At 40.9% G+C, this 26,681-nt stretch overlaps 1 pseudogene; it reads right to left on the bottom strand.

Annotated features, from left to right (window-relative positions):
- Nucleotides 1-2,849: 2,849 nt before the first annotated feature.
- LOC116893242 lies at nt 2,850-20,381 on the bottom strand (annotated as a pseudogene).
- Between the last annotated feature and the right edge of the window lie 6,300 nt (nt 20,382-26,681).

Below are 26,681 nucleotides of genomic sequence, written 5' to 3'. Positions count from 1 at the left end.
GGTGTGTATGAGTTCTAGCTCCTTTTCATGGCCTTCCTTGTCCTTCCTGTGTCTTATCGAATTCTTTACCCATTTTTAAGGTGGACTGAGGGTTTGTTTCCGTGAGTAATATGCTTGTCCTGCAAGCTGTGTGGATCTGAGTTCAGATCTCCAGACCTCACCTGATGCTGAATGCGACAGTGTACGTCTGATGCTAGTATTCCTGCAGGGCTAGGAGGCAGACACAGGAGAATCCCTGAAGCTCCAGACCAGTTATCCTGGTATATACAGTGGTGAGCAATAGAAGATACTTACTGTCTTGAAGAAAGTGAAAGGAATGGACTGGCACCCAAGGCAATTGACATATGGGTTCCCGCATTCATAAACCAACATGCATTCACACACGTCACAAAACCCTCTCACCCCCACATCCCCACACCTTTGAATAAGCAAGATATAATGGAATCTGCATGTATAAAATCTAAGGCTCTTTTCAAATATGATTCCAAATGTTCTCATTCTAAGGGTGGTTTTGTCTTTCCTTCTTACTGACTGTCACTATTTGTGTCTCCCTAAGGATTTTATTATTTTTAGGAACAATTATATGGTCTAAGGGTAAAAGCACTTATGTCACAAGGTCACAAGTCCATACCTGGAATCTATGGAGGAGGAGAAAGGGAACTTTTGAGAATTGTCCTCTGACCTCCACACACCAGCCTTGACACACACACACACACACACACACACACACACACACACACACACACACACCACACATAGCACATAACACACAATAATAATAAATGCTAATAAAACTAGTTCGATTATTTTTGGTTTTTATGTTTAAAGTTTTCGGCATGGATAACGTTTACAATATTTGTTGATAAAATCTTTTCTCTATATGGATTTTTGGCCTCCTTGTTAAATGTCAGTTCACAATAAATCCAAGAGCTTTTTTCTTGCCCTGTTTTGTATTTACCATTCGTGTCTACCCTGTTGCTGTTGCTAACACCACTCTGTTTTGATTACTATAGTTCTGTAGTATGTTTTGAAATGGAGAAGATGACTTTGGACATTCTAGGTTCCTTTAATTTCTAAAGAACTTTGTCATCTAAGCAGAGATTTGGTAGCTGTTGTGTCAATCTAGAGATCAATTTCTCCAGGATTGGCCCTGAACAACAATACATCTTCTCATTCATTGATGTGCTGTTTATTTTAGGTCATCTTAATTTCTTTTTTTTTTATTTGCTAATTTTATTTACTTTTTTTTATTAACTTGAATATTTCTTATATACATTTCGAGTGTTATTCCCTTTCCTGTTTCCGGGCAAACATCCCTCTCCCCCCTCCCCTTCCTTATGGGTGTTTCCCTCCCCACCCCCCCCCATTGCCGCCCTCCCCCAACAGTCTAGTTCACTGGGGTTCAGTATTAGCAGGACCCAGGGCTTCCCCTTCCACTGGTGCTCTTACTAGGATATTCATTGCTACCTATGAGGTCAGAGTCCAGGGTCAGTCCATGTATAGTCTTTAGGTAGTGGCTTAGTCCTGGAAGCTCTGGTTGCTTGCATTGTTGTACATATGGGGTCTCGAGCCCCTTCAAGCTCTTCCAGTTCTTTCTCTGATTCCTTCAACTGGGGTCCTATTCTCAGTTCAGTGGTTTGCTGCTGGCATTCGCCTCTGTATTTGCTGTATTCTGGCTGTGTCTCTCAGGAGCGATCTACATTTCTGCACTTCTTTGCTTCATCCATCTTGTCTAATTGGGTGGCTGTATATATATGGGCCACATGTGGGGCAGGCTCTGAATGGGTGTCCCTTCAGTCTCTGTTTTAATCTTTGCCTCTCTCTTCTCTGCCAAGGGTATTCTTGTTCCCCTTTTAAAGAAGGAGTGAAGCATTCACATTTTGATCATCCGTCTTGAGTTTCATTTGTTCTAGGCATCTAGGGTAATTCAAGCATTTGGGCTAATAGCCACTTATCAATGAGTCATCTTAATTTCTGTCAGCAATGTTTATAGTTCAAAATATATACAGTTTATATTTCTTTGCTTAAAATTCTCTCTCTCTCTCTCTTTCTCTCTCTCTCTCTCGCTCACTCGCTCTCGCTCTTTCAGACAGAGTATATTTTATCTAAGTCTAATTTTAAATTTGCCAGGTGTCCCAGGCTGACCTTGAACTCTTGACTCTTCTTTGTCAGTTTCCTATGTGCTGAGATTACAGGACTCTATGACACATTCATCTTTGGTTTTACTCCTTTTGAGGGTATTTAAATATAATTATATCCTTAATTTCATTTTCCTATCACAAACATAAAGAGATAACATTGATTTTTATATATTCATCTTATATAATAAATGTGCTGACTGAATCTACCAGTCTTTCATAAATTTTTAAAAGTAGATTCCTTGAAATATTTATTGAATAGTTTCCAGACACATTATATACAAAAGAAGGAGAATGGAGGCAGATAAGAATTAAATACACATCTAATCAGTAATTCTAGCTAGTAGAAAGCAGAAAGTGTGTACAAGTTAGACTTTAGAACAGAATTTTGATGCTGCCGAAAGGAAAATAAACTATGCATATATTCCAATTAAGAAAACACTTTTTCAAACTGTGCTTACCATCACCAATACTGGACAGCATCAACTCAGAACACAGATGTATTTCCCAGAGCTTGAGCACTGTGTGTACTTAGACTTCACTGCTGAGAAACCACAGCCAGCAAATTCAAAAGCAGCTAGTCCCTGAAACATCTCAGTGTCTGAACCAACTCCCTTCTCCCGCATAGTCCACCCCGCTTCAGGTTAACCTACTTCCAGCTGTTTATATGTCTCTTGTCTGATCATATCCTTCATGTTTTCTGAGTTACTTTTAAAAATAATTCATTATTTGACGACTTGCTTTTAATCTATCCTTAAGCTGTGTAATTTCAAAGCTTCCCCGCCCCCTCTGGGTTTCACTTCAACTTCTGCAAATTCTGTTTGCCCTTATAGGGTACTAATGTTAGCTGACAAGAAGGCGTTGTTAATCTTGCATCATTGCTGTTGGGTCTTGAAATATCATTTCATCTCAGAACTCTGAAAAGACTGTCTCTCCCACCCCCGCCCAACATTGGCTTGTCAGATTGGAACAGCTTTAGGAAATGATGCAGGGTCCCTGGTCTTTCACTGGGGTCAATGATAATATTTCGATGGTTATTTTAAATTCACCCTACTCCATTTCAGGAATTGCATATGAAGGCATAGTAATGACTCTTAGGGGAGTGCCATGGCTTTCATATAATTTAAACTGGACCACTGTCACATATGTTGGCATATGCTCATTTTCACATGGTTTTACATATACTGTCCACTAGTGGTTAGGCCCATCTTCTCTCCCCCCCCCCAAAAAAAATATTAGTCATCATTACCAATCACTCTTCTGTCAGAGTCAAGCCCAAACTCCAAAATTCTGCCATTCTCTTGAACATACTCTTCCAGGAAAGGAGCTGCTGCCTCTAGTGAAAGAGCTCAGGGCAACAGGTCCTGGCTCCTCTCACAAGCTAGCTTCTCTTTGACCAGAGGTTTCAGGCTAGGAGAGGGAGAGATTCTTGGGCTTCTAGCACCCCATAGCCACCTCCTCCACATCAATGGTTCTAAGAGCCAGACATTCAATCTTGAGGTAGTGTAACAGGGCAAAGGTTTCTCTATCTTGTCTCAGCTGAAGCTATGATTTCTACTCCATGTCCTGAAAAGCCCTGTGGAAAACATCCAGCCCTGGACTAGAAACTCAGGATGAAAATGTCCCAGATAACTGTATTGTCTCTGCATTGTATTGTCTCTTGTTAAACCTTCTTGCTTACTTCCCCTGTGCTCTTTGCCTTAAATACGTCCCTGCAATATGCACTGAAGGCTTCCCTGTGAGGTGTGTTTCTCTCCAGGCAGTTGCTGACCAGCTTAAAACAGACTCTCAGTTCAAATTTTGATCATGCTGAGTAGCCTTTGGGTCTTTAACCCACAACAGTGGGAGTCCTTTGGACTTTTCCCAGAACAGATTACATGGTGTAAGAACAGAAACTGCCTTTCTTCTTTCTGGAGTCTTTTATTTCATTCTCTTGTTTTATTGCTCTGACTAGACCCCTGGCATCATGTAGAACAGTAGCTGAGGACAACCATGTTTTTCTTGTACTCAATCCTGGTGGGGATGGTTGGGAGTGGAGCAGTTCCCCATCTTTCAACATTAAGTTTCATATTAGCTGTAGGAATTATATAGACAATAATAGGACTTAAAAGTTCCTAGTTAGTTTAGACATGATGAAATTATATTACATCTTGTCAAATTTTGCTTTTTACATCCTTTTCTGTATCGTGTGAAATTTTTGTCCTTTATTCAATTGACATAACGTATTTAAATTTTTAAAGCAATGTTGCATTTTTATGATAAATGTTCCTGGACCCAGTATATAATCCCTCTAATATTTTGTCTTCTTTTCTTATTGAAATTTTTTTTCATACACTATGATTATGGTTCTCCTTTCCCTATTTCCCCCAGTTCCTCCCTATCTCCCCATCCATCTGGAGCCACACAACTTTTGTTTCTCCTTAGAAACAGTCATCTAAAGAAAAATAATAAAATAAAATAAAATAAAAGAATAAAGAAATCTTCCCACTTCAAATTAAGCAAAAAATCCCTCACAGATATGCTTTGCCATTCTTGAGTTTTAGTTAATTCCAGATGTAGTCAAGTTGATAACCAAGAGGGTCCATCACAGGCTCCTTTTAATATTTTGATTAGATCTATGGGAGTTGAATTTTTAGGAAAAATTTACATCCATGTTCTTGAGATATAGTACTCTGTCCTTTCATTTTCTTGTGTTATCATTTTCTGATTTTAGTATCAGGTACATCAGTGACATTATAGAATACATTGGTGAGGGGCTCATCTTTTTATTTATAAAAAAGTAGTAATGCATTTTAGAAAGCTGTTAGTCATTACAGTGATCGATCCTAGCAGTTGGCCTGGTTTCCAATACCAGACAACATTTACCTCCTGTTGGGCAGGACTTAAGTCCAATTAGACTGTCGTTGATTGCCCACCAAGATATGGGTGCCACTGTTGTACGTTTAGGGATTTCTTGCCATGGGCGGCAGGTCACTGGCAGATAGGACTGTTAATTGCTTCCCTCCCTTAGCAGCTTCCTTATCAATCTTCTAGTAACCTGAAAACTAGATCTCAGGAGCAAGTCTTGCATGTTATATATCTAGCTCAAACCTTGAGTCTCATCTCTGTCTTCAACAATGGGGGCTTATTCTACCCTTGAAGAGGCAGCCAAATGCAAAAACAATTAATTATTTTGTTTTGGGACTTATTTAGCATACCTGAGCAACAACTGAAGTGGAAACTTCTCATGTCTTGTACTGGAACTTTGTTAGATACTCTGTGGATTGTTTGAGGATTATTATAACATAAGTGGCATGACTTCAGTTAATGTGTTATTAAATATGTGTATCATACGTGTGTAAACATATATACACTTTCATGTATTATATATGATTTAAGTAAGTATAAAATAGTATGATTTCTTGAGGGTTTATCAAGTATCTTTAGTGTTATTTGTCCCTTTTCCCTCCCCTTTCCTTCTGAATTGACTTTCCTCCCTCATATCCAATCAAAAGCTCCCTCCCCATTTTTCCTGCTTCATATCACCTGTAATTTGAAACCTTATATTAGATACCCTGTAACCAGATGACCTGCCCCCATGGTCCTTTGATCCTTTCTGGTTTCCATGGTTACTACAAGTTGTATACTCACATCTGAGGATTTAGAACTAGGAACCGCAGAAGAGAGAGAACACACGCCATCTGTCTTATTATTATGGGTCTGGATTATTTCGCTCAGTAGAATCTTTTCTCATTCTCGGTATCTACCTGAAATTTTTATTATTTCCTTTTTTATTTATAGTTGAGTAGCTATTTCACTGTATGAATGGTATGTACCATATTTCCATTCTCCATCCATTGAAGGGCATGAGCTGGTTTCCGTTTTCCTGCTACGGTGAACAGAATGTCAGTGAAGATTGCTAAGATAGTATCGGTGAAGTAGATTGTCAAATCCTCAGGGCACATGCCCACAAGTGGTGGAGTAGCTCTCATCCCACATCAAAGAAGCTTCTCTTTTCAGCAGACAGAGCCCATTACAGAAAGCCACAATTGGTCGTAATTGAGAGATCAACGGATCCTAGGGAGCCTGGCCCCAGTGGATAGATACATCTACAGCACAACTCCTGCACCAAAAGCTCAAAGAACATCAAGGAATAGAGTGTGAAAAGATCAAAAGAGCCAGAGGACCAAGACATCTGCTGTGAGAGGGGTTCTCCTTGAAATGACAGCGGAGGTATGTCTGTGACACTTCAACATGATGGCTGCCCAAACAAGACTGAACAATGAAAATACCAATAGACATGTGAAAGGGGAAAACTGTGCTGTTCTCATCCCTAGGTAGAACATCAGGCAACTAATGACTGCAGAGAGAGTAGTGAGGGAGCAAGAGAGAGCACGAGAGATAGAGAGAGTGAGAGACAGCTAGGGAGAGTAAGAGAAAGGGAGAGAGTGAGAGAAAGGGAGAGTGAGAGAGGGGGAGGACGAGAGGAGAGAGAGAGAGAGAGAGAGAGAGAGAGAGAGAGAGAGAGAGAGAGAATATGCAGGTGGGACTGGCATGTGTCCTCAGGAAAAAAAAACTGAACTGATGACATATTGACTTCTGGCCTCCTAAACTGGAAGACATCTTTGTTTTAGACAGCTTTGTTGTGTTAGTTTGCCATGGGCAACCTTGATAATGAAACATCTGGGTGTTTTCTATGCCTTAGTACCTCGAAGTCTCACAGGTGGAACAAAAAAGATATAAGAAAGGATGAGAAGAAAAGCAAAGAGACAGCTCTCTTGGGAAAAGAAAACAAACGATAAAACAAACAAACCAAAAGCTTTAATTCTGAGAGCACACTGGTTTGCAGGCCATTTCTGCTTTCCATGTTAATGAAGGTGGTGTGTTTGCCTTAAGATGTCTGAGGACTGAAGTCTCTCCTTTAAGGATGCTAGCTAGCATGTCTCATTTTCCCCAGCGTGCCTGGTGCTGGCTAGTCTCATGAAATACTCCGCTGAAAAGGAATACATTTAGCATTTCCCAATCGTGTTTACGCTTAGCTCTAAACTACAGATCCCCGTCCCCACTTTTAAGGACAAAGATGATCAGGACAGGAGATTCAGAGCATGTGGGAAAGATGGAAGTTTGCAAAGTAGAAGCAACCCATTTGTCAGAGAAAAGGTCATTTCATTTCTATAAATGTCTCAAAGGCGGCTAGACTTAAAAACCCTGTGGGTAGTTGGCTGTCTTCCCACATATCCAAACTAAACATTTCTTCATTAATAAACATACTGTCTTCTCTCCAAACAGAGCCTGCCGAGCCCTGGAAACTGACAGGGTGTTTCTATCCTCATCTTCCGGAGACATTTCTGAGACAAATGTTGGAAAGTTTGTGGAGGCAGAGCCAAGACAGTCCTTATGCACCCCTGGTTGTCTGAACGTGCAGTCGATCAGAGCTCCTTAGCAATCCTATGAGGAGACCCAGATATTGGCTTTCAATTTATCTAAAATGGCCCCACATATTCCAGAAGAGTTTTTTCATTCACGAAGGTCTAAAGCCATTACATCTCAGCTAGGAATGTTGCCCTGAGGAGGGTCAAAGGTCTTTCCTGATCTGTTATTCCATCTCCACCACCTGCTAGGGATTCAAAACAGAACAAAAAGACTGCGGCCCACTGGAGTCTCTCTTTTGGTCAGTTTTTCTTTGGTGAAGAGCAGCTCAGGGGAAGACAACAACCGTTGGCGAAACAACAACGGTGCACAATGGGAAGAGGGTATGTTGTTTGCCAAGACCCTTAATTTGGAGTCAACTCTTCGTGATCATTTGCTGAGCATGTACTATACGCTGTGTCCTTTTCCAAAGACTGGAAGTGTAGCAATGAACAAAAACGGGCACGATTTACTACTCTTGTAAAGCCTGGGTGGAGGAGGAAGTACAGTAAAAGCCTGAATCAGTAAAGCATGGAGTACAGCAGATGGTGGTAAGCACTATGTGAGAAACAGGGAGCAAGGGGGCTGGTGCGCATGCTCGAGTTTGGAGGAGGGTGTGGAATTTTAAACAGTATGGTCAATGCCGAAGAGTTCTGTGCAGAGGCGATTCAGCATTTATATTCATTCATGGACTATCATGCTTGGAACCCGAAATGACACCTGCAGCTGGGAACAGATGTCAGGAGCCAGAGGATGGGGGTGCACCCTAAGGAGTTTTGTTGTAAGTTGCACACTGTTGTTTCCCCGTAGGGTCTTATGTTGTGCGCTGTGAGTCAGTCTTGTTACAACTGGGCATGGTCACACACAGGTCATAAATGAGCGTTGCTGAGACTGGAAGGAGGCCATGCTGACATCTGACACACTCAGAGAAGGGGCACAAAGCAATAGTGTCAGCGGTGCAGTGTGACAAAGCTGCCTGGCACAGTGCCTTGGGCCTTGGAATTTATTCTTGCAGGAAGCTCTTCTCTTGTTTCCCATCCTGAGTATTTGGAGGTGTATTTTCACCAAAAGAAGAGGAGAGGAGTCCGACCGAAGGTTTCTCCATATACAAACTGTCACCTAACAATGTGTAAGCAGTAGAGAGCCAACTATTCAACCCATAGTCAAATAAGATGGAGAGGAGTTGTAAGACTTGAAAAAAATAGACTTTATTTTGTAATTTTCTTTTACAGACTAAATTGATGTAAATGAAGCTACAGAATATGTGACAGAAAATAAGGGCTCAGTGCCTGGCAAAAATGAGGGGACAAACAGCAAGACAGTGGCCCAAGTAGGAAGGGGGAAAGGCTTGTCTTGTCTAGATATTGCTGGAAGACCAGTGTGTCTAGATATGGCGACCTAAGAGCTGAGAGCAGGATGAGTGGGCAAGGGACAGACCATCAGGGCCTCCTAGGCCCTGGGAGGAAGTTTAGTTTCCTTTTCAACTTAATGGGGAGTCTAGGAAGAGTTAAAGACGCAGGCGAAACTGATTTCTTGGCTCTTGGCCTGGGGGCCTTGAGATGGAGTCCTCTCCCAATCTCTAGGATTTTCTCCAGCAGAGGTTGGCTGAGTACCTGTTTCTAAATCATCTGACCAAAAGCTGAAGGAGTCCTGAAACAGAAATGAAAATTCCTCATTAATGTGACCAATGAGGATGAATTATACCAATTGCCCAGTCAGCCTAATTTCCTAGGAGCATAAAGTTTTGGTCTAGACTTTCCTGTTCAAAGCGAGACTCCCAATACTTGTTAGTAACATAGAATCTTGAGAATCTTGAGCTGGAGAGAAGGATGGCCCAGTGGTTATGTGTGCATACTGCTCTTGTCGAGGACCTGAATTCAGATCTGGGTCCCAAATATTGGGTAGATCACAGGTCCAGAAATGCCAGCTGTGGAGGATCTGATGCCCTCTTCTGGCCTCCGCAGGTACCTGCACTCCCATGCAGGTTCTCATAGACATATACATACTTTAAAAATGAAAATAAATCGTAAAATAAATGCACAATCTCAGGCCCCACTCTGCTGAGTTCGGAACACAGGACTAGGATAGCAAGGCCTCTAGATCTTGAAAGTGTTCTAAGTAACTGCCCTGAATCAAATGGCAGAAGCCCTGGGGTTTAGCCCTGGAGCCGCAGCACCACTGTGACCTGGAGTAACATTGCTCTGTCTCTCTGTGCTCAGTTCTCCCAATTGAAATTGTGATGTGTAAATAGTTTGTGTGGTGACTATGAGGCGCCTGGCAATCCATAGGTGTTTTTTTTATCGTTATAGAGTGGTTGCTGCAGGCTGAGCACTGTGAAGCTGAGGAGAAGGGAAAGGCTATGCCTCTGCTCCTTTAGAACTTCCTTTATGGTTAGAGTGATTATAACTGACGGTCATACATCCGCCACTTCTGAATTTGTGTGAAGTCTGCTCAGTATCTCTACAACTTGGGGTGTATACAAGCTGCGAGCCTCAATTCCCCTAGCTGGAACCTGGAGATAAATCTTACTTCTTTGAAATGATGTCTGTATGAATGATTAAGTCTTCAGCTCTTGAAACATTGCTTAGTAAATTTTACATTCTTAATGATGTTAGCCATGATTATTCCATGGACAGCAGATAAACGAAATTGGAAGCGTTGATAATGCTAAATGAATAGTCTTAAAGGGAATTGTAAAGAGAATATTCTTAAAAAGGCAGGTGTAAGTCAGTGCTGGGCTCACTGAACAGTATTTTTTTTTTTTTTTGGCTAAAATCCCTAGATGCAGAAGGCAACTGCTTATTAAATAAACTAAGGTCCTTGTAGCTAAGAATATTTAGCTATTTTGGCTAATATTAAAGAAAAGAGAATGAGTAAATCAACGGGGAGTGAAATATTCAAACACAGTCAGTGGATATGTGGAGCTGTTTAATTAAAGTTGGTTTGAGGAAAGGAAAGTGGGGAGGAGATTGGAACTATTTCACAGGACATGTATTTCAGATAATTCAGAAATAACCCATACAGAGATCACTTTCCAGATGTCATCATAAACTCTAGAGGTATTGTGAGTGTCATAAACATCAATGCTGGTCAGAGGGAGAGCGGGGGTCATTTCAGTGACAGCGACTGATATAGGAAGTGCTCAGGAAGTCAAGTCAGGGGCACGGAAGCAAGTTTGAGCCGAAGGATCAGCCAGAATGTTTAAGGAGACTAAAAGCAAAGAAATGAGTAAATGAATAGGGGCTGGAGAGTACCTATGAGTAGAAGAAAACAAGAGCATCCAGTTAGTCACTGGGCTGCCAGCCTCCATTCCACGTTCCTGCCATGACTGTCTACACAGAGCTGCTTAGCAACTTTACACAAGTAGATCATTTTTAGATTGGTTCTGGGTTCATAGCATCATTAAATGGAAGCCACAGAGTTTTCCCCGATTTCTTTGCCACAGACAGACAGACAGGCAAGCCAGGCAGACAGACAGACCGAACATGCACGCACGCGCGCGTGCGCGCACACACACACACACACACACACACACACACACACATGAAGGAGGTAGGGAGTAGGGAGAGAAGGAGGGATGAAGGGTGAAAGAGAAGGGGAGAGACAGAAAGTCAAGTTTTGTTCTTGTAATTAACATCACTACAGCAGTGGTTCTCAACCTTCCTAATGCTGTGACCCTTTAATACAGGCACTTACATTGTTGTAACCCCCAACCATAAAATCACTTCACTGCTACTTCATAACTACACTTTTTCTACTGTTATGATTCACAACGTAAATATTTGATATACAGGATATCTGGTGTGTTGCCCCCAAAGGGGTTGAGATTCACAGGTTGAGAACCAGTGCACTCGAGTGTTATATTAATCAAATTATTTATTAAAACTGATGAAAACTCTCAACTCATTTTCATCCAAAGTGTATAGCTGTATTAGCATTTGCTCACGGTGTTGTATATATACATTTGTACATATTAATAATGATATGTATGTGATCACAGTTACTGTAGTATTGCAAAGAGTCATTTCATTGTCCTCTAAATCCTCCGTGCTCCTCTTATTCACCCTTCATGTCTCCTAACTCCGGGCAGCTAATGGCCACTATCTCTATAGCCTTGTCTCTTATAGAGTGTTACAGAGTTAGAGCTCCTATCACTTAGTAAACTTGTTTCTTCCACAGTTTTCATGACTTGATCATTTTTATGTGGATTGGAATAGGATCCCACTGCCTGGATATATAACTGTTTCTTCATTCACTGAAGAGTATCTTAATTGCATCTGAGCTCTGGCAATTGTGAATGAAGCTGCCTAAGACATCCATGTGCAGGCTTTTATGTTGACATGTTTTTTTTTATTCTTTTCAGTAAGTTGCAAGGACTGTGATTACTAGATTGTATGTTAAGAGTATGATTAGTTCTGTGAGAAACTGTCCAATAGCCTTCCAAACTAGCCAGACCGTTTTTCCAGTCCTGCTTGTGATGAACGGACAGTGTTTCTGCTGTACATTTTTGCCAGCATTTGGATTCTAGTAGGCATGTGGTGGTGTGTCTTTGTTTTGATTTTCATTTCTCTGATATCACACGATGTACTACAACTTGTCCGGCATTCATTTGCCACCTGTATGTCTTCTTTGGAGTGGATCTGTTTGCGTTCATGGTCCCATTTTAACTTCAATTACTCATTTTCATATTGTTACATTTTAAGAGTTCTTTGTCTAATTTGCATGATACTCCTTTGTCATAGGCTGTTTACAAATGTTTTCTCCACGTATGTGACTTTTCCCCATTGTATTGATACTTAACAACTTTTAGTCATTGCAAACACTACTTAACCCTTTCAATACAGTTTCTTCTGCAGATCATGCTTTTAGCTACTGCCTAATGAGAAAGCTGGTTTAAGAGATGACACTCGGAGTTGAACTGTACACATGACTTGACAAATAATAAGTGTTCAGGACAGTTGGGTGGCCTTGCTGCCACCACTGTTCACAATACACTTGGTCACATTATACTGTGAAGCATCTGTTAGTATCAATGCCTGTCACAACTTTGTCTACCCTTTATATGAATCATCTTATTTTACATTAGTCTCTGCTTTATTAGTATAGCATTATCTCTGCTTTCCACATTAAATCATATTCTCAAGTTTCAAACACTTCAATGGGCATGAAAAGTCATTTTCTGCAGACTCTATAGAATGATGACAGCCCAGTGACTGCGCCCATGTAAAATTCAATAAATATACATTTTCTTCCAACATAATATCTATTATTATTTGGGAATTTCATACAATGTACCCCATTAAACTTGCTACCCTTTCCCCTCCTAGGTCTACCCTCCCACCCTTGTATGTTGAGTAAAGAACTTAGCGTTATTGCTAACCCAGGATATCACTTGATGCTACCCTTCTCTAAGGCCCCTCCTGATTCCCTACACAGGACATGGGCTGCTTGAAATGTCATGGAATTTCATTTCATTTCATTTATGGCACTTCAAAGTTGGATTTCCGTGTTTATTATTTTAGTGTCTACCTCATGCGCTATGATGACTAATGTCACTTTGATAGAACCTAGGGTCCCCTGGGAATTGGGCCTCTGGGCATGCCTGAGAGGGTTCTCCTAACCTCACGAATTGGATTGGGAAGAACTACTCATTGTGTGTGGCACCATTCCCTGATTAGGATCCTGGACAGTGTAGTTGGGAATGGGGAACTGATTACAGATTGCAGATGTGATGTGACCAACTGCCCATGCTCCTTATACCAACCTCCCCGCCTGGGTAGTCTAGATCTTGAACGTTGAGCTAATAATCCATGACTTTTAAGTAGACAATTGAAATGAAAGTCACACCATTTTGTATTTCTGTGCATAGACATTACTGCATCTGGGGTTATTTTCAGCCTGTAGAACTCCCTTCAGCATTCCAGCTCATGCTATTATGATTGTAATAATTCTTTCACTCTTTGTGGCTGTAAGTGCCCCCTTTTGCTTTCTCTTTTAGACAGTGGTTTTAGTTTTTAGGTAATGCAATCTAGGTTGACTCATGACGTTTATTGCATTAAAAAAATACTGTTTCATTATCTTCTTGCCTCGACAGTTTTTTAGAAATCTATCATTTCCTCTTCTATGTAATGTGTCATGTTCCCTCCAACTGCTCCAAATCTTCTTACAATCATTTTCAATATCCTCACCATAAATCACTTTGGAGTACCTTTTTTGTATTTACTTTGCTTGAGCACCCTTGATTTTTTCTATATTGTGGATTTTTTTCTATCAGATCTGAAAATTTAATTTTTTTTAATTTAGTTTTTTTCAAATTATCTTTTTTCTATTCTAAATACACACAAAATTACAGAACTGGATATTATAACATATTAGTGGTTGTTGAGGCTATGATGCGTGCCTCTGTGTGTGTGTGTGTGTGTGTGTGTGTGTGTGTGTGTGTGTGTGTTGTTGTTTTGTTTGTTTTCCTTTTTATCTGTGTACTTCAGTTTGGAGAGATTTTATTTGTCTGTCAGTTTTAATCCTTTGGGGTGTTTAGCTTCGTGTTAGACTTACCCACTATTTGTATTGAAGTGTTACATTTCTCATTCAGAATTTTAATTGAATTCTTTTTTTCTATAGTTTTCTTGTATGTGTTATGTTCTCTAATGCCCTTCTCCTCATTACTCCTCATATCCTACCCATGTCTATCTGTGTTGACAGTCTTGCTTCCTAAAGCCACTGTTCCTGTGACTCCAGTTTGTTCCATTCATGTTTATTTTTCTTGTGTTTGTGAATTCCAGGTTCTTTCTTGCTCACAAATCTAGTGTTCTTTTATTTTATATGGGCTATTGGGGCTATACTGTCGAATGTCTGTATTTAGCAGTCTTCACAGTGAACTGAATCTAGGTCTCAGGCACGGTAACTACTTATGGTGTAAACTTATATCTCAGCTTTATTCAAAGACGTCTAGCACTGTATTTACTTTGGGCAAGAGTTTCCGTACTTCTAAAAGTTAGCTTTGCTGAGATTTCTCCTGAGTAAGGAAGTGTTCTACAAACACTTCAGTCTCGCTCTCTGCAACTTAGATGCTACTCACTCCTGTGTGAGTTCAAGCAAAGCTTCAGAGCACAAGCTCCTATGAGCTGAGTGGAGTCTCCTATAAGCTGACTCTCTCGCCTAATGGAGTCTCTGCACAGGCACAGTTTGTTTCCAGTGGTGCCAGGAAACTGTTGTATATCCTTCTGTGGAACTAGAACATCAGTCTTGCAAACTCTATTCCCTTTGGCACCTTGTCCTCCAAATTCCTGATTGATGTCTCAGTAGGACTGAATTTTGTCTGGGGCTTCATTTTCCAAAGTCTTGGTTTGCAGATCCCAAAGGTAGAAATGCAGGATGATTGTAAAACTTCACTCATTTTTGGTCAGGAGTTAAAGGTTGACTTATGCCCCTTGTTTCATGCATGAGAACAGTTCATCTTCATTGCATTTTTCAGTTTTTAATGTTCTCTTTGGAAAATGATACTGCAAAGGGTAATTTGGTTATCAGTTTCTCAGTTGATAACAAAAATAGAGGTTATACTATACATTTTAAAAGACTTTCCTGGTTTTTATGTGGAGAGCAGAGTAAACAGGGGAAAAGGGAAGACAGGTGAGCAGCCAAGGTTTTGCTCTAGCCATCTAGCCAAGAAACATGATGATTTCACTTGTACAAACTGAAATTTAGCATAGAATTCCAAGTTAATCCCTCCACGACCAAATAAAACGAAGTTTATCAGAGACTGGCCATAAATGATTTTACTCTCTACCCATTGTTTTATACTGAGAAGCTTGATTAATTCTTTAAAGTTCTAACAAGGAAATATATAAGATAACATATTTCTTAACTTTTGTTTGCATTAATATCATTATCTGGAGCCACATTAAAAGATTTTCATGTGAGTGCTCAGAGACAAAATTGTCAGAGTAGTTTTTTGATAAATGCAGTGAATGACACTTTTGGAACCTGATATTTTTCACTGCCTAATTTTAGCTAGACCCCTTTTTCTAAATATGAATGGATAAGATTTTACCCCCACATTGTGTACACACACAAAAGGAAAGAAGAGAGGGAAGAAAGAAAGGGAGAGAAAGATATTTGCTTTCTTTCCCTGTGTCTCAGAGTATACAACTAGTAGGTGAATGTTTTATTAAAGGCCGACTGCGCATCGACTGTATAATAGACATTGTAGGGTGGTATAAATCAAAGGGGAAGAGGCTGCTTCTGACCTTGGAGGAATCTTAATACAACAATAGACAGAATGGCTGAAATAAACAGCAAGACACTGCAGTATTCATGCTGTCAGTGGTCTGGAGTAGGAGTCAGGAAGATTGGATTCATGTTTCATGTCTGTTTCCTTTAGAATAACTCTGAACCCTGGACGCTCAGCTCCCTTATCTGTAAACTATGTAATGTTTCTCATCTTACAATTCTGCCCTCAGCAATTTTGATTAAATTCAATTAATCAATTGCAGTAACAGCATGATGATTTCTAAAAGCTCCAAATTGGTACATTTTTTGCACCTCAGGCTGAAAACCACTGGTCTGCACAGAAGCGGAGAAGTAACTGGCTTATCAACAATAGAAAGCCAAAATCCCAGCACATGGGTCTAAGTCAATACGGAGCATTTCTTATGACTTGGTGAAGTAAAAATCAGAAGTTTCTCCTGAGTTGTGGAGCATGTGATGGGGTAGAGGCCCAGTCATGTGGGGTAGACATTCTGACAGAAGCTGAGGTGTGTTGTTAACTGGTGTTAACCCTGGGAAGAGAGGGGTGAAATAATACTCTTCTCTCTCCTCTGTCCCTTTGGTCTTCTCCCAGTGCTCCTTCCTGATGATGGAGCCCTCTCAGAAGCCATGCACCATCATTTTCTGAAGCTCAAATCTGTGTGCACAGTGGACTTAAGGATGAATGGAAAGTATTCAATCTAAGTCATTTTTAATGGCCAGAACTAAGAGACCCAGATATGAATAATGACCATTCCCTTTCCCTCCAAAGGAGACAGCAGGGTAGGTACTGGATGGAGAGAAGAGTGAGTGTTCATCATTAGCCTCTAAGCAATGTATCATGGCCTAACAATGTTCACAGTGGCCCTGGGTGTTCATTCTCAGCTGGCTCCGTACCTCCTGTCCTAGGGAGTCTATGGCCAAGGAAAGGGCTGGGATTTTCTTATAACACAGTTACATGCAAAGAATGTGTCACTGGACATCCTTCAAAAGATGCCATGTGAAGTGCTTTGCACTCCTCAGAGCCTAAAATAGTTGAGGGATTGCTATTTTTCTTCTCAAGGACAATGAATCCAAGGCCGAAACATCTCAAGGTCTGGGCATCAGCAGTAGCTGCAGAGATGGCAGATGTCATTCTGAAGAACTTATTCATGGCCTGCTAGGGCTAGATGAGACACTTCTGCTTACAGATACCATTCTTTGACTGCAAGTGACAAAGAGCCAATCATGATAGAGGTACTCAAAAACAAATGTTTTAGGTAACAGAAACCGTATATCTCATGGTGTGAATTGCAGAAGTAAGTCAAAAGCAAGAGAGCATTTACCATCAAGACATCTGCTCTGTACAATATCACAAGACTTTTGTTCTCTGCACAAGTGTTACCATCTTCTCTCCTTGGGGGATGCTCCAGGGCACTCCACTTCCATGAGCTGATGATGAAATTTAGCCCCCACAGACCTTTGGGGGAGGTAATCTATTGCTTCAAATTTGGTCTGTGTCCCCACTAAAACAAATAAGAGGGTGCCTTACCTGCAATATCATTTAAAAAGGAGACCACTGCAATTGTAATCATTAAGATTAATACCTGCTGAGGTAGGATAAGTCCCTTAGAAAACACCAAAGGAGGAGGAGAAGAACAGAGACATTGATGTTTAGGCTGAAAAGAGTCGTGTGACAACTGAGGCAGAGACTGAGTGATACCCCCACAAGCTAGGAACCATCCTGGATTAGTGCCCAATCCAATACTAAGAAGAGGCAAGAAAGGATTGGCTCAGCACAGATTTCAGAGGGCAGCATGGGCCCTTGAGTTTGGATTTCTGCCTTCTAACAAACCCCTGCTGTTTAAACCACAGGGTGGTGGTCTTTTGTTATGAAAACCGTAGCAAAGAGTTTGTAGAGGTCAAGAATGAGAATTTTCATTGGACATATTTGAGTCAGATCTCCCTTTTTGACAGTTCTCCAAGTTCTTGGGATTGCTAGAAATATAGATTCTCAATCCCCAGCCCAACCTTACTGAGTGGGAAACTCTGGAGGTAGACCCAAGGAACACATTATCACAAGCTCTCCAAATGATCCTGACAAAGCCACAAATTTAGAACCCCCTGGGCAGTGGCACGTGGAAAAAGTGGGTAGGTTTCAGAGGTATGGGGAGCAGGGTTGTGTAGTCACTGCCGGGACTTCAGTGCTGTGAGTGTGTGGAGCTCTGATAGTTCCTGGAGAAAGGAGTTGGAAAAGAGGAGGATAAACTCAAGAAACAATGGCCCTCTCCCTCGAACAAGAGAGGCAGCTGAAGTGTCAGTAATGTCTCTAATAGGGATGGGACCAGAAATACTGTATTTTTGTTATTGCTTTTAAAGAAGCAGCCATAATCCAAGACTCATCTGTAATAAGGAAACATATTAACAATAGCAAGTTGGCATAATTACTATAGTTACTGTAGGTTCCCCCACTCTCTGGAGCAATGTTCCCGTACTGGACCTTGAGCTGTGTATTGGAACCCACTGGAGAGCTTTCACAAATGGGTTCTGCCCACCACTTCTCCTTCCATTGATTCATGATGTAACTCAGTTTAAAGAGCTCCCCAGATAATTCCAGTATGGAGTTATATTTGAAAACTATTAGTTTTAAAATGAATCACCTAGCATGCAAGCTTTAGCTATATATTTTATTTTATTTTATTCTATTATTTTTTTTTATTGCTGGCCAGTAGAAAGAAATAAAATTTCCTAGGTTTGAGTTTCATGAGTAAAGGAAATAGCAGACAGGATTTAACTTAGTGCTGTTTGGTAGAGTGGGGTTGTATCTGTTATTATAGGAGACAAGGTTTACCTTAACTCAGCACCCATTGACTTCTTGGTTTAAAAAAAAAAAAACATGGTGGGACAGATGTCACAATTCCATGTTCAGCTCTCTCTCTGTAGCAGGAATCAGATGCAGTAAAAACTGGGGCACTGTATTGTTTCCCCTCTGCTAATTCTTAGTGTTAATGCATATTCGACAGTCAACTTCCCATCACTGTAACAGAAGGGCTGAGGAAGAAGAACTTAGGAAGAAGGAAAAGCTCCCTTGGCTCATGGTTTAAGAGGACTCAGTCCGTGGCTAACAAGCTTCATAAGTTTGAAGTCCACAAGTGGCAGGATGGTGTAGCAGAGAGGCTGTTCACCTCACAATAGACAGGAAACAAAGAGAGCACAGAAGTGGCTGGGGATAAAATACACTCTCCTCAGAGACCCATCTAGTAAAATGCTTCCTCTAAGAAGGTCCTGCCTCCTAATGTTTCCACCACTTCCTAATGATTCCATTAAATGGCAATCAAGCCTGTAACGTATATGCTTTTAAGAGACATTTCAGATAGAAACCACAACAAGTGCATTGATGAGACTGATTAGTTCTGTGTCCAGAGTGACAACACCAGAGATCGCAAGTAATTTAATTTACACTTAAAATGTTATTATATGCTCAAAACCATGTCCAAAAATCATGTCCACTTGATCACTTAGTGTTAAATCTTAGTGTTGAGTGAGAATTAGAGATGAAATTATGACTAGGAATTATTTGCCAACTACAAAATACAATCCACCTAATCCAAAATTATACATGAAGGATGGAGTCACATCAGTTATGGCAGGATGTTTGGTCACACTGTGAACTCTGAGAGTGTATTATTTACTGGAAAAACCAGCTTTTAGTTGTGATATGGCTCAGCCTTAGCACATACCTTTTCTTCCAAGAGCTTTCTGCTTGAATATTTTAAATAGGATTAGATAAAGTCAACCATAGGTCAAAAGGTGGAGGAAGCAGCCAGTTGACAAGAAGGGAACACAGGATTATTAGGGAAAAAAATAGAGAGGAAGAGGGCGTCAAGGGAATGGATAGACACACGGGAAGTAGAAGGGAGGGGCATTCAGTTTGAAGGAGGGTTGTCTTGAAAACACGTGAGAAAGGCTCATTGCTTCTGGGATGTTGGCTGAGTAGGAAGATCTGCTGAGTGCTTTTTCTGCCTCCCTGAGTCAGCAGGCTTTTACCCTAGCATCTGGCTCCCAAGTCTTCATTGCTAAAATGTAAGTATTGATATTTTGTTAAAATCAACAATCTGCAGTTTGGCCAATGTTATCAGTAAAATCAGCAACACAATATCAATTTGTCATATATATATATGACATGTGATATATATATGATATGTGAGAAATATGTGAATATTCCTTCAGAAGTGTGAACACAGGTCTGTAATTCTAGCCACTTGGGAAATGGAGTATGGAGGATCAATAGTTCAAGGTTCTCTGTGAGCAGATCAAGTTCAAGGTAACTTGAGTAACTTGGTAGATCCGATCTCAAAATAGTAAGTGATATAACAAGGTCTGGTTATGCAGTTCAGCAATAAACAGGATACCTGTGTAGCATGGGCAAAGGTCCTCCATTCAATCCTCAGAACCAGAAAAGGAGCAAAGAACTCAAAAATGGAGGAAGTACTGGTGAAGACAGAATTGAATTTAGTGAGTCCGTGTGGCCAAGCAGCACCTGAGAGGTTTCTGAATCTGGAGTCTCCACTCTGTGTTCCCAGGGGTGTTCAGCCACAAGAGATCCTCCTGAAGTGCTCTGAAAATGTTCATAGTACCGTGTTGTTACGTGTTAGTGTATCAGGACAGGAGCGATGGAAATGACAAGTCCTTTCAGAGCGGTGGACTCACAGGTCAGATGTGCTTTGCTGCTAAAGCATCACCTTCCCGCACAGACTCTGAAGTCCTTCATAGTGCCTTGACGAGGGCACCTTCATGTTCATCAGCGGCGTGAAACTTACACTGCCTTAGCCTCCTGGGTAATAAATCCTAAGCCAGGCTGCGGACACCAGCAGTCCGAGTGCACATCCTTCTGTCTCTCCCTGTTGTGTCTTCATAGCGGCTGCCTGGCTGCTCTGGGGGTTCATGCTCTTCTTTTCCCACTGTAGGAGAAAGTAAATTTCTGCTGTAAGAATAACTTCCTGGGGCATTGATCCAGGTGGGCCAACTTCACATACCCAAACAGAAACTGTTAATTGCAAGGAACAATTCACATATTCAGCCCATGAGGAACAATGTAGGCTCAGACAAATCACCTGAGTAGATAAGGGATGATTCTATTAAAGAGTTGGTTGCTTTTTTGTTTTTGACTTTTTTCTACTTTGGATAATTTTATTTACATTTTAAATGTTATCCCCTTTCCTGAATTCTTCTCCAGAAACCCCCTATCCCATCCTCACTCCCCCTGCATCTATGAGGGTGTTTTTAACTCTACCAGTAGGTGTTTGGTGGTGGAGGTGGTGGTGGTGGTGGTGGTGGTGGTGGTGGTGGTGGTGGTGGTGGTGGTGGTAGTGGTAGTGGTGGAGGTGGAGGTGGTGGTGGTGGTGATGGTAGTGGCAGTGGCAGCAGTGGCGGTGGTGGCAGTGTGTGTGTGTGTGTGTGTGTGTGTGTGTGTGTGTGTGTGTGTGTGTGTGTGTGTGTGTAACTGGGTATAATGTAGTGTAGGTACTATCAAAAGAGCTTGATGTTTACACAAGGTAACTTGTTCAAAATCCTACAGGTAGATACAGAAGGATGTGCACAGAGTCTTAGTGTCTGCAGCCTGGCTTATGATTTATTACCAGGAGGCTAAGGCAGTGTAGGTTTCACGCCGCTGATGCACATGAAGGTGCCATTATCAATAAAAGACAAAAAATTGCTTAGTCTCTTTGCTTAGAGTGCTGTGCTAACCTATGTACGCTTCCAGTAGTCTGCCACCCTGTTTGATTCTGCTAGCCTCTTTCTTCTGACCAAGACCCCTTTCTCTCTGTTTTCACTACTACTTCTCTTAAGAAACATCTTCCCAAATCCCTTTCTCTGGCTTCCAAGGTAAAATACCATTCCCTATTCATGACACATTCTTGAAAGGTTTTCTGGGATACCTGCTGTACTAATTTTTGTTACAGTGACCAAAATACGTGGCAGAGAGGACACAAGATTTGGCTCATAGTTTTGGGGGCTTTCAGTCTCTCACAGCATGGGAAGCATGGTACTACCAGTGCTGGTAGGAGTTGGAGATTGAGGCTATTAACATGCCGAAGACTAAGAAGCAGTGAGAGTGTCAGAACCAATGGCTTACACAGGTCCATTTCCCAGAGGCTCTATGGCTTCTGAATTCATTTCATCAACTCACGAACAAGCTCACAAAACATAAGGCTGGAGGGACACCTCAGTGGTTGGGAACCCTCCTGCTCTTGTAAAGATCTGAGTTCTGTTTCCAGAACTCACACAGTGGCTCTCCACTCTCAGTTCCAAGGATTCTATTGCCTTCCTCTAGCCTCCAATGTGCACCTTGCCATGCATGTGGTATACATATATACATGAAGAAAAATCGTGGATATTCATAAAAAGTTTTTAAAAAATTAAAATACGAACCTGTAGGGGACATTTTCTACTTAAGTACCATTTTCTACTAATAGTACCATGGCTGCCTGGTACTATTGATTCTTTGCATATCTTATCTTTCTGCAGAAATGACATTCTGCATGTAAGACATTCTCAGAGTGGTTCTGCACTTTTCATGGTCTCCATGGTAGCAAGCTTATTGCTAACTAGGAGTATGTATTAGGTCTATTCTTGTTTATCATACAGGACCTATGATATAGAGTCCACATGTGCGAAGGGTTTCTGTGTTGATTTTTTTTAACTCCTCTATTAAAAGTTTTATATTTGGGGCAATATTTTGCCTTGTTTTCCCCAAACGGGACATTAATCGCTCTAGGCCAGCGAATGTGGAAGGCTTCTCCAAGTAGAAACCTGGAGAGATAAAGGAATGAAACACATTGCAGGCAGATGTTCATCTAGAATTGCAATGGTCATAAAGGATGAGGTAGAGGACTCACTAGAAATGTTTCATAATTGCCCTGGTCCTTCTCCTCTGGGACACGTTGACCATTTACTTGAATGCTGAAGAGGCATTGAAGTTGTTAAGCTTTTTACTGATAAATATTTAATGACAAAAGCCACCTTCAAGTCTTTCTAATGCTATATGGACCAAATACTTGCGAAGTAATAGACTTCTTTTAAATGTACTCTGGCTTACCCAAACAAAGAAAACACAACTCTGTAGAACTTACACAGCTATTTTCTACACTTGGTAGCCTGGGTTTTCTGTTGGGTAAATTTTTAAGTACTGTATTTTTTTCTAATTATGTATAAATGCATTTTTTTTTACTTATTGAAAATGTAACACATGCTCATTATGGAAAGTCACAGAAACACAAATCAGAGGGGGGAAACACATACCCGTAGGAGCATTTTCTTTTGTAGAATTCTTAAGTGCTTTGACCAAGGACTTTGAGTGCATTCACAGAGAATTGCTAATTTCCTTCTCCCAGTATGTCTCTGCATGTGCCCCCACTGAGACCTTAAAATGCTATTTTAGAACAATTGGAGAGAAACCATCACTTCACCCACCCGTAGAAAAACCCTTACCAATCTGTTAATGAACATGATTTAGATGAAACTAGCAGGCTGGAGAAGTAGGTGTACATATGTCAAGGAAGATGAATCCAAGCCCCGTGGGCCAGAGCTGCAGGCGACCTGATTTGCATGCAGACTCTAGCTACATTTCAATTTCCAAGAGCAGATTATACTCTGAAAATATCTATTGTTAGAATGGCTTCTGGAATTTTTTGTTACCATTGTTAATTTCTTCCAATAAGAGAGAGTCCCCGTAAGACTCCTGAATTGTTTGGGGTGAAAATATGAAGAGAAAGGAGTTTTTGCACCAGGAACAGGTATGAGAAGGCCAGATGTTGTGGTGACCTTTAACCTGATTGGTAGGCTAGGGTACGGTGGAGTTGGGATTTAGGAGTTTGGGGATGAGGAAGGTATACAGGAGGGAACAATTTCCACTGACTACTCCTTTGACCTTGGAAATCTGCCATTTCCCAGACCTTTGTGGATGTCAATCAAAATCTAGACTAAACCTAGGCAGCAGCAGCCTGGACTGTAAAAGTCATTGCCACGTGACCATATTCTTCACACTTAATGCAATTCGTTTTCTCTTACTAACGTACCACCCATCCCCCAAATTTCAGTTTGCAATTACGTCATTTGTGAAAAATTATTTATTCCATATTTTTAAAACCTCTTTGTTGAGAAATGACTGACAAGGAATAAGCTGTGCATAGTTTAATATATGCATCTTAACGACTTTGGGGAAAGTGTGCAGCTATGGAACATTTCCACCTCAAGGCTACTTTATAACGTCACATCCCAAAGGTGACTCCCATCCATTCCATTCCCCTTACTACTATTACTATGGTTTTTCTTATGAATTTTATCCACAACACAGTATTAATTAACTATAGGCATTGTGATATATATATATATATATATATATTCCTAAACTTATTTATCTTATCAAAACTGGTATATAATAACTGATATGCGACAGGGTCCCTTACTGACTTACTGACCTGGAGCTCAACAAATGTACTAGAATACTTAAACCATAGGTGCTAGTCTTTCTCAGCCCTCTCAGCACTGGGATTAGAAACATGAGGCAGCTTAATTAATCAATCGATTAATTAATGTGTGTGTGTGTGTGTGTGTGTGTGTGTGTGTGTGTGTGTGTGTGTGTCAGGGTGCCACTATGGAACTCTGGCTGCCCTCAAACTCTCTATGTAGACCATGAGTTCCAGACTAACTCATAGAGATCCTTCTGTTTCTACCTCATAAATAATAGGGTTAAAGGTGTACACACTGGGGTTGGGGATTTAACTCAGCGGTAGAGGGCTTGCCTAAGAAACACAAGGCCCTGGGTGCGAAAAAAAAGAACCAAAAAAAAAAAAAAAAAAAAAAGGTGTACACCACCGTGCCTAGAGGGATGCTTTTGTGTATGTGGGGGGTACGGTGGGTTTGAGGATTGGGTTCAGGTTCCTGCTTGTAAGGCATTTTACCAATTAAGCTATCTCGCCAGCCCACTACCATCACTTCCCCATTTTTTTCTAGGACCAGGTAACACTATTCAACTCTCCCTTCTATGTGTTTGACTCGTGTACATTTCATATATATGTGGAATGATATAGTATTTGCCTATATTTGTCTGTCTTATTTCACTCAGCATAATGCACTTCAGATTGTGTACATGGCTGTCCATGCAGGCTAAATGCATGCAGGTCATTATAGGAACTTCTGTCATTTGCCTTCTACTGCAACCTATACAAGAAGGAATGTTCCCATTTTCAATGTTCCAGGATGGGTCATAGAGAGTAGATTAAACACCAGGAAGAAATAAACTGCTAACTGTCATGCCACCCACAATAAACATGCTTGTGTTTTTCATTGATGTTGTGCCAAGGTTAACATCTTGAGCCTTTTCTGAATAAAGGTGTAAGTGACACAGCCCTTGAACCCTTATCTTAACTGATGGCTGTTTTCAGCCTTTTGGCTATGAAATCAAAGCCCCTTTGAATGTCTTGATCCCCTTGTATTTGATTAAGCCAATGAATTGTGAATTAAAATGAAGCAGACAGAGAGGGAAAGAGGCTTAATGTATGGGTATTTGGGAGGAATGGGAGGAATAGAGGGCAGTGATTTATAGCACATCTCCCTTTTCCAGTGTGAACATTCCCATTCTACCTTGGCTTATTTTAAACTACCATTATGCCATTCAAAGATGTGGAGTTGTACACATTTGGCTCTTGTGCGCCCATGTAAGCTGTCTCCAGCATTGCACTCTCTGAGTCCCTTTGATGCCAAAGCCTTTAGCTGCTGGCCCTCAAGAGCTCACTCTCCCTATGTCATGGCAATTGCTACATTTTGAGAAAATATTACTTCAACCAGGCTGCATGCTGGTTCCAAACGAAGAACAAGAGTTTCCAGGTTTCTAGCAGTGAGCAGGACACGTGAGTGAGGAATAAGTAGTTGTTCAATTTCTTTAAGCCATGAGAATAACAGCCCAAGATGATTGATAGGGCCTAACAAACTTGCTTGGAGGTACTCCATTTAATACCACTGGCAAACTGACTTCTATGTTCGTGTCTTCATCAGGACTTGTTGCTAACAAAAAACGTTTAACTATTCCACGCTGCCCCTTTCCCCACAACAAGAATATACTTTCTACTTCTTAACTCAGGACCCCATGTTCTGAAAATATGTTTACATGTTGCATTTTCTCTTTAAAAATTATTATTCCTCTGCATGTGTCTGTGTGTACACAGGCATGATGTATGTGTACATGATGCATATGGGATAGGGGATATGCAAATACCAAGGCATCCCTGTGGAGGTCAGAGAACAACTTTGGGGAGTTATTTCCCTTCCTTCTTTGTATGGGTTCTGGATATTAAACTCAAGTTGACAGGCTAATGCAGCAAATACCTTTACCTGTTCAGCCACCTCACCAGCCCTGCCTTTTCTCTTTTTTTTTTTTGGTTCTTTTTTTTTTTTTTTCGGGAGCTGGGGGACGAACCCAGGGCCTTGCGCCCTACTCTACCACTGAGCTAAATCCCCAGCCCCTCCTTTTCTCTTATACCTACTTTCTTTGTACCTTCAGCACCCCATGATGATTCTTTTGCTTTTCCATATCTCACACTGCCTCTATGAGAAGCTTACACAGAAACTCGAACTTGGGATGTTGTGGAATGTTCTTTATGTTTGTCTCTACTTACCTCATCAGATGACTCTCACTTCAAATGTAACGCCGAATACAAATATGCATCTGCAGAGAGAAAGTTCAGGCTACCTTCAGAAAAGGAAGGAGTGGGGTCTACAAAAACCAAAAAGAATATATGACTTTTCTCTTTCTGGGCTTGGGTTACTACCCTCAGTGTATTTTCCAGTTCTATTTACCAGAGAATCTCGCTATTTCATTTTTTCTTGACAGCAGACTAGAATTCCACTGTGACTGTGTGCTGACAGCACTTA

Source organism: Rattus rattus, chromosome 2 (assembly GCF_011064425.1).
Source record: "Rattus rattus isolate New Zealand chromosome 2, Rrattus_CSIRO_v1, whole genome shotgun sequence".
In the NCBI taxonomy this organism is placed as follows: domain Eukaryota; kingdom Metazoa; phylum Chordata; class Mammalia; order Rodentia; family Muridae; genus Rattus; species Rattus rattus.
Note: the sequence above shows the minus strand (reverse complement) of the source record. Positions and strands in the feature narration are given on the sequence as shown.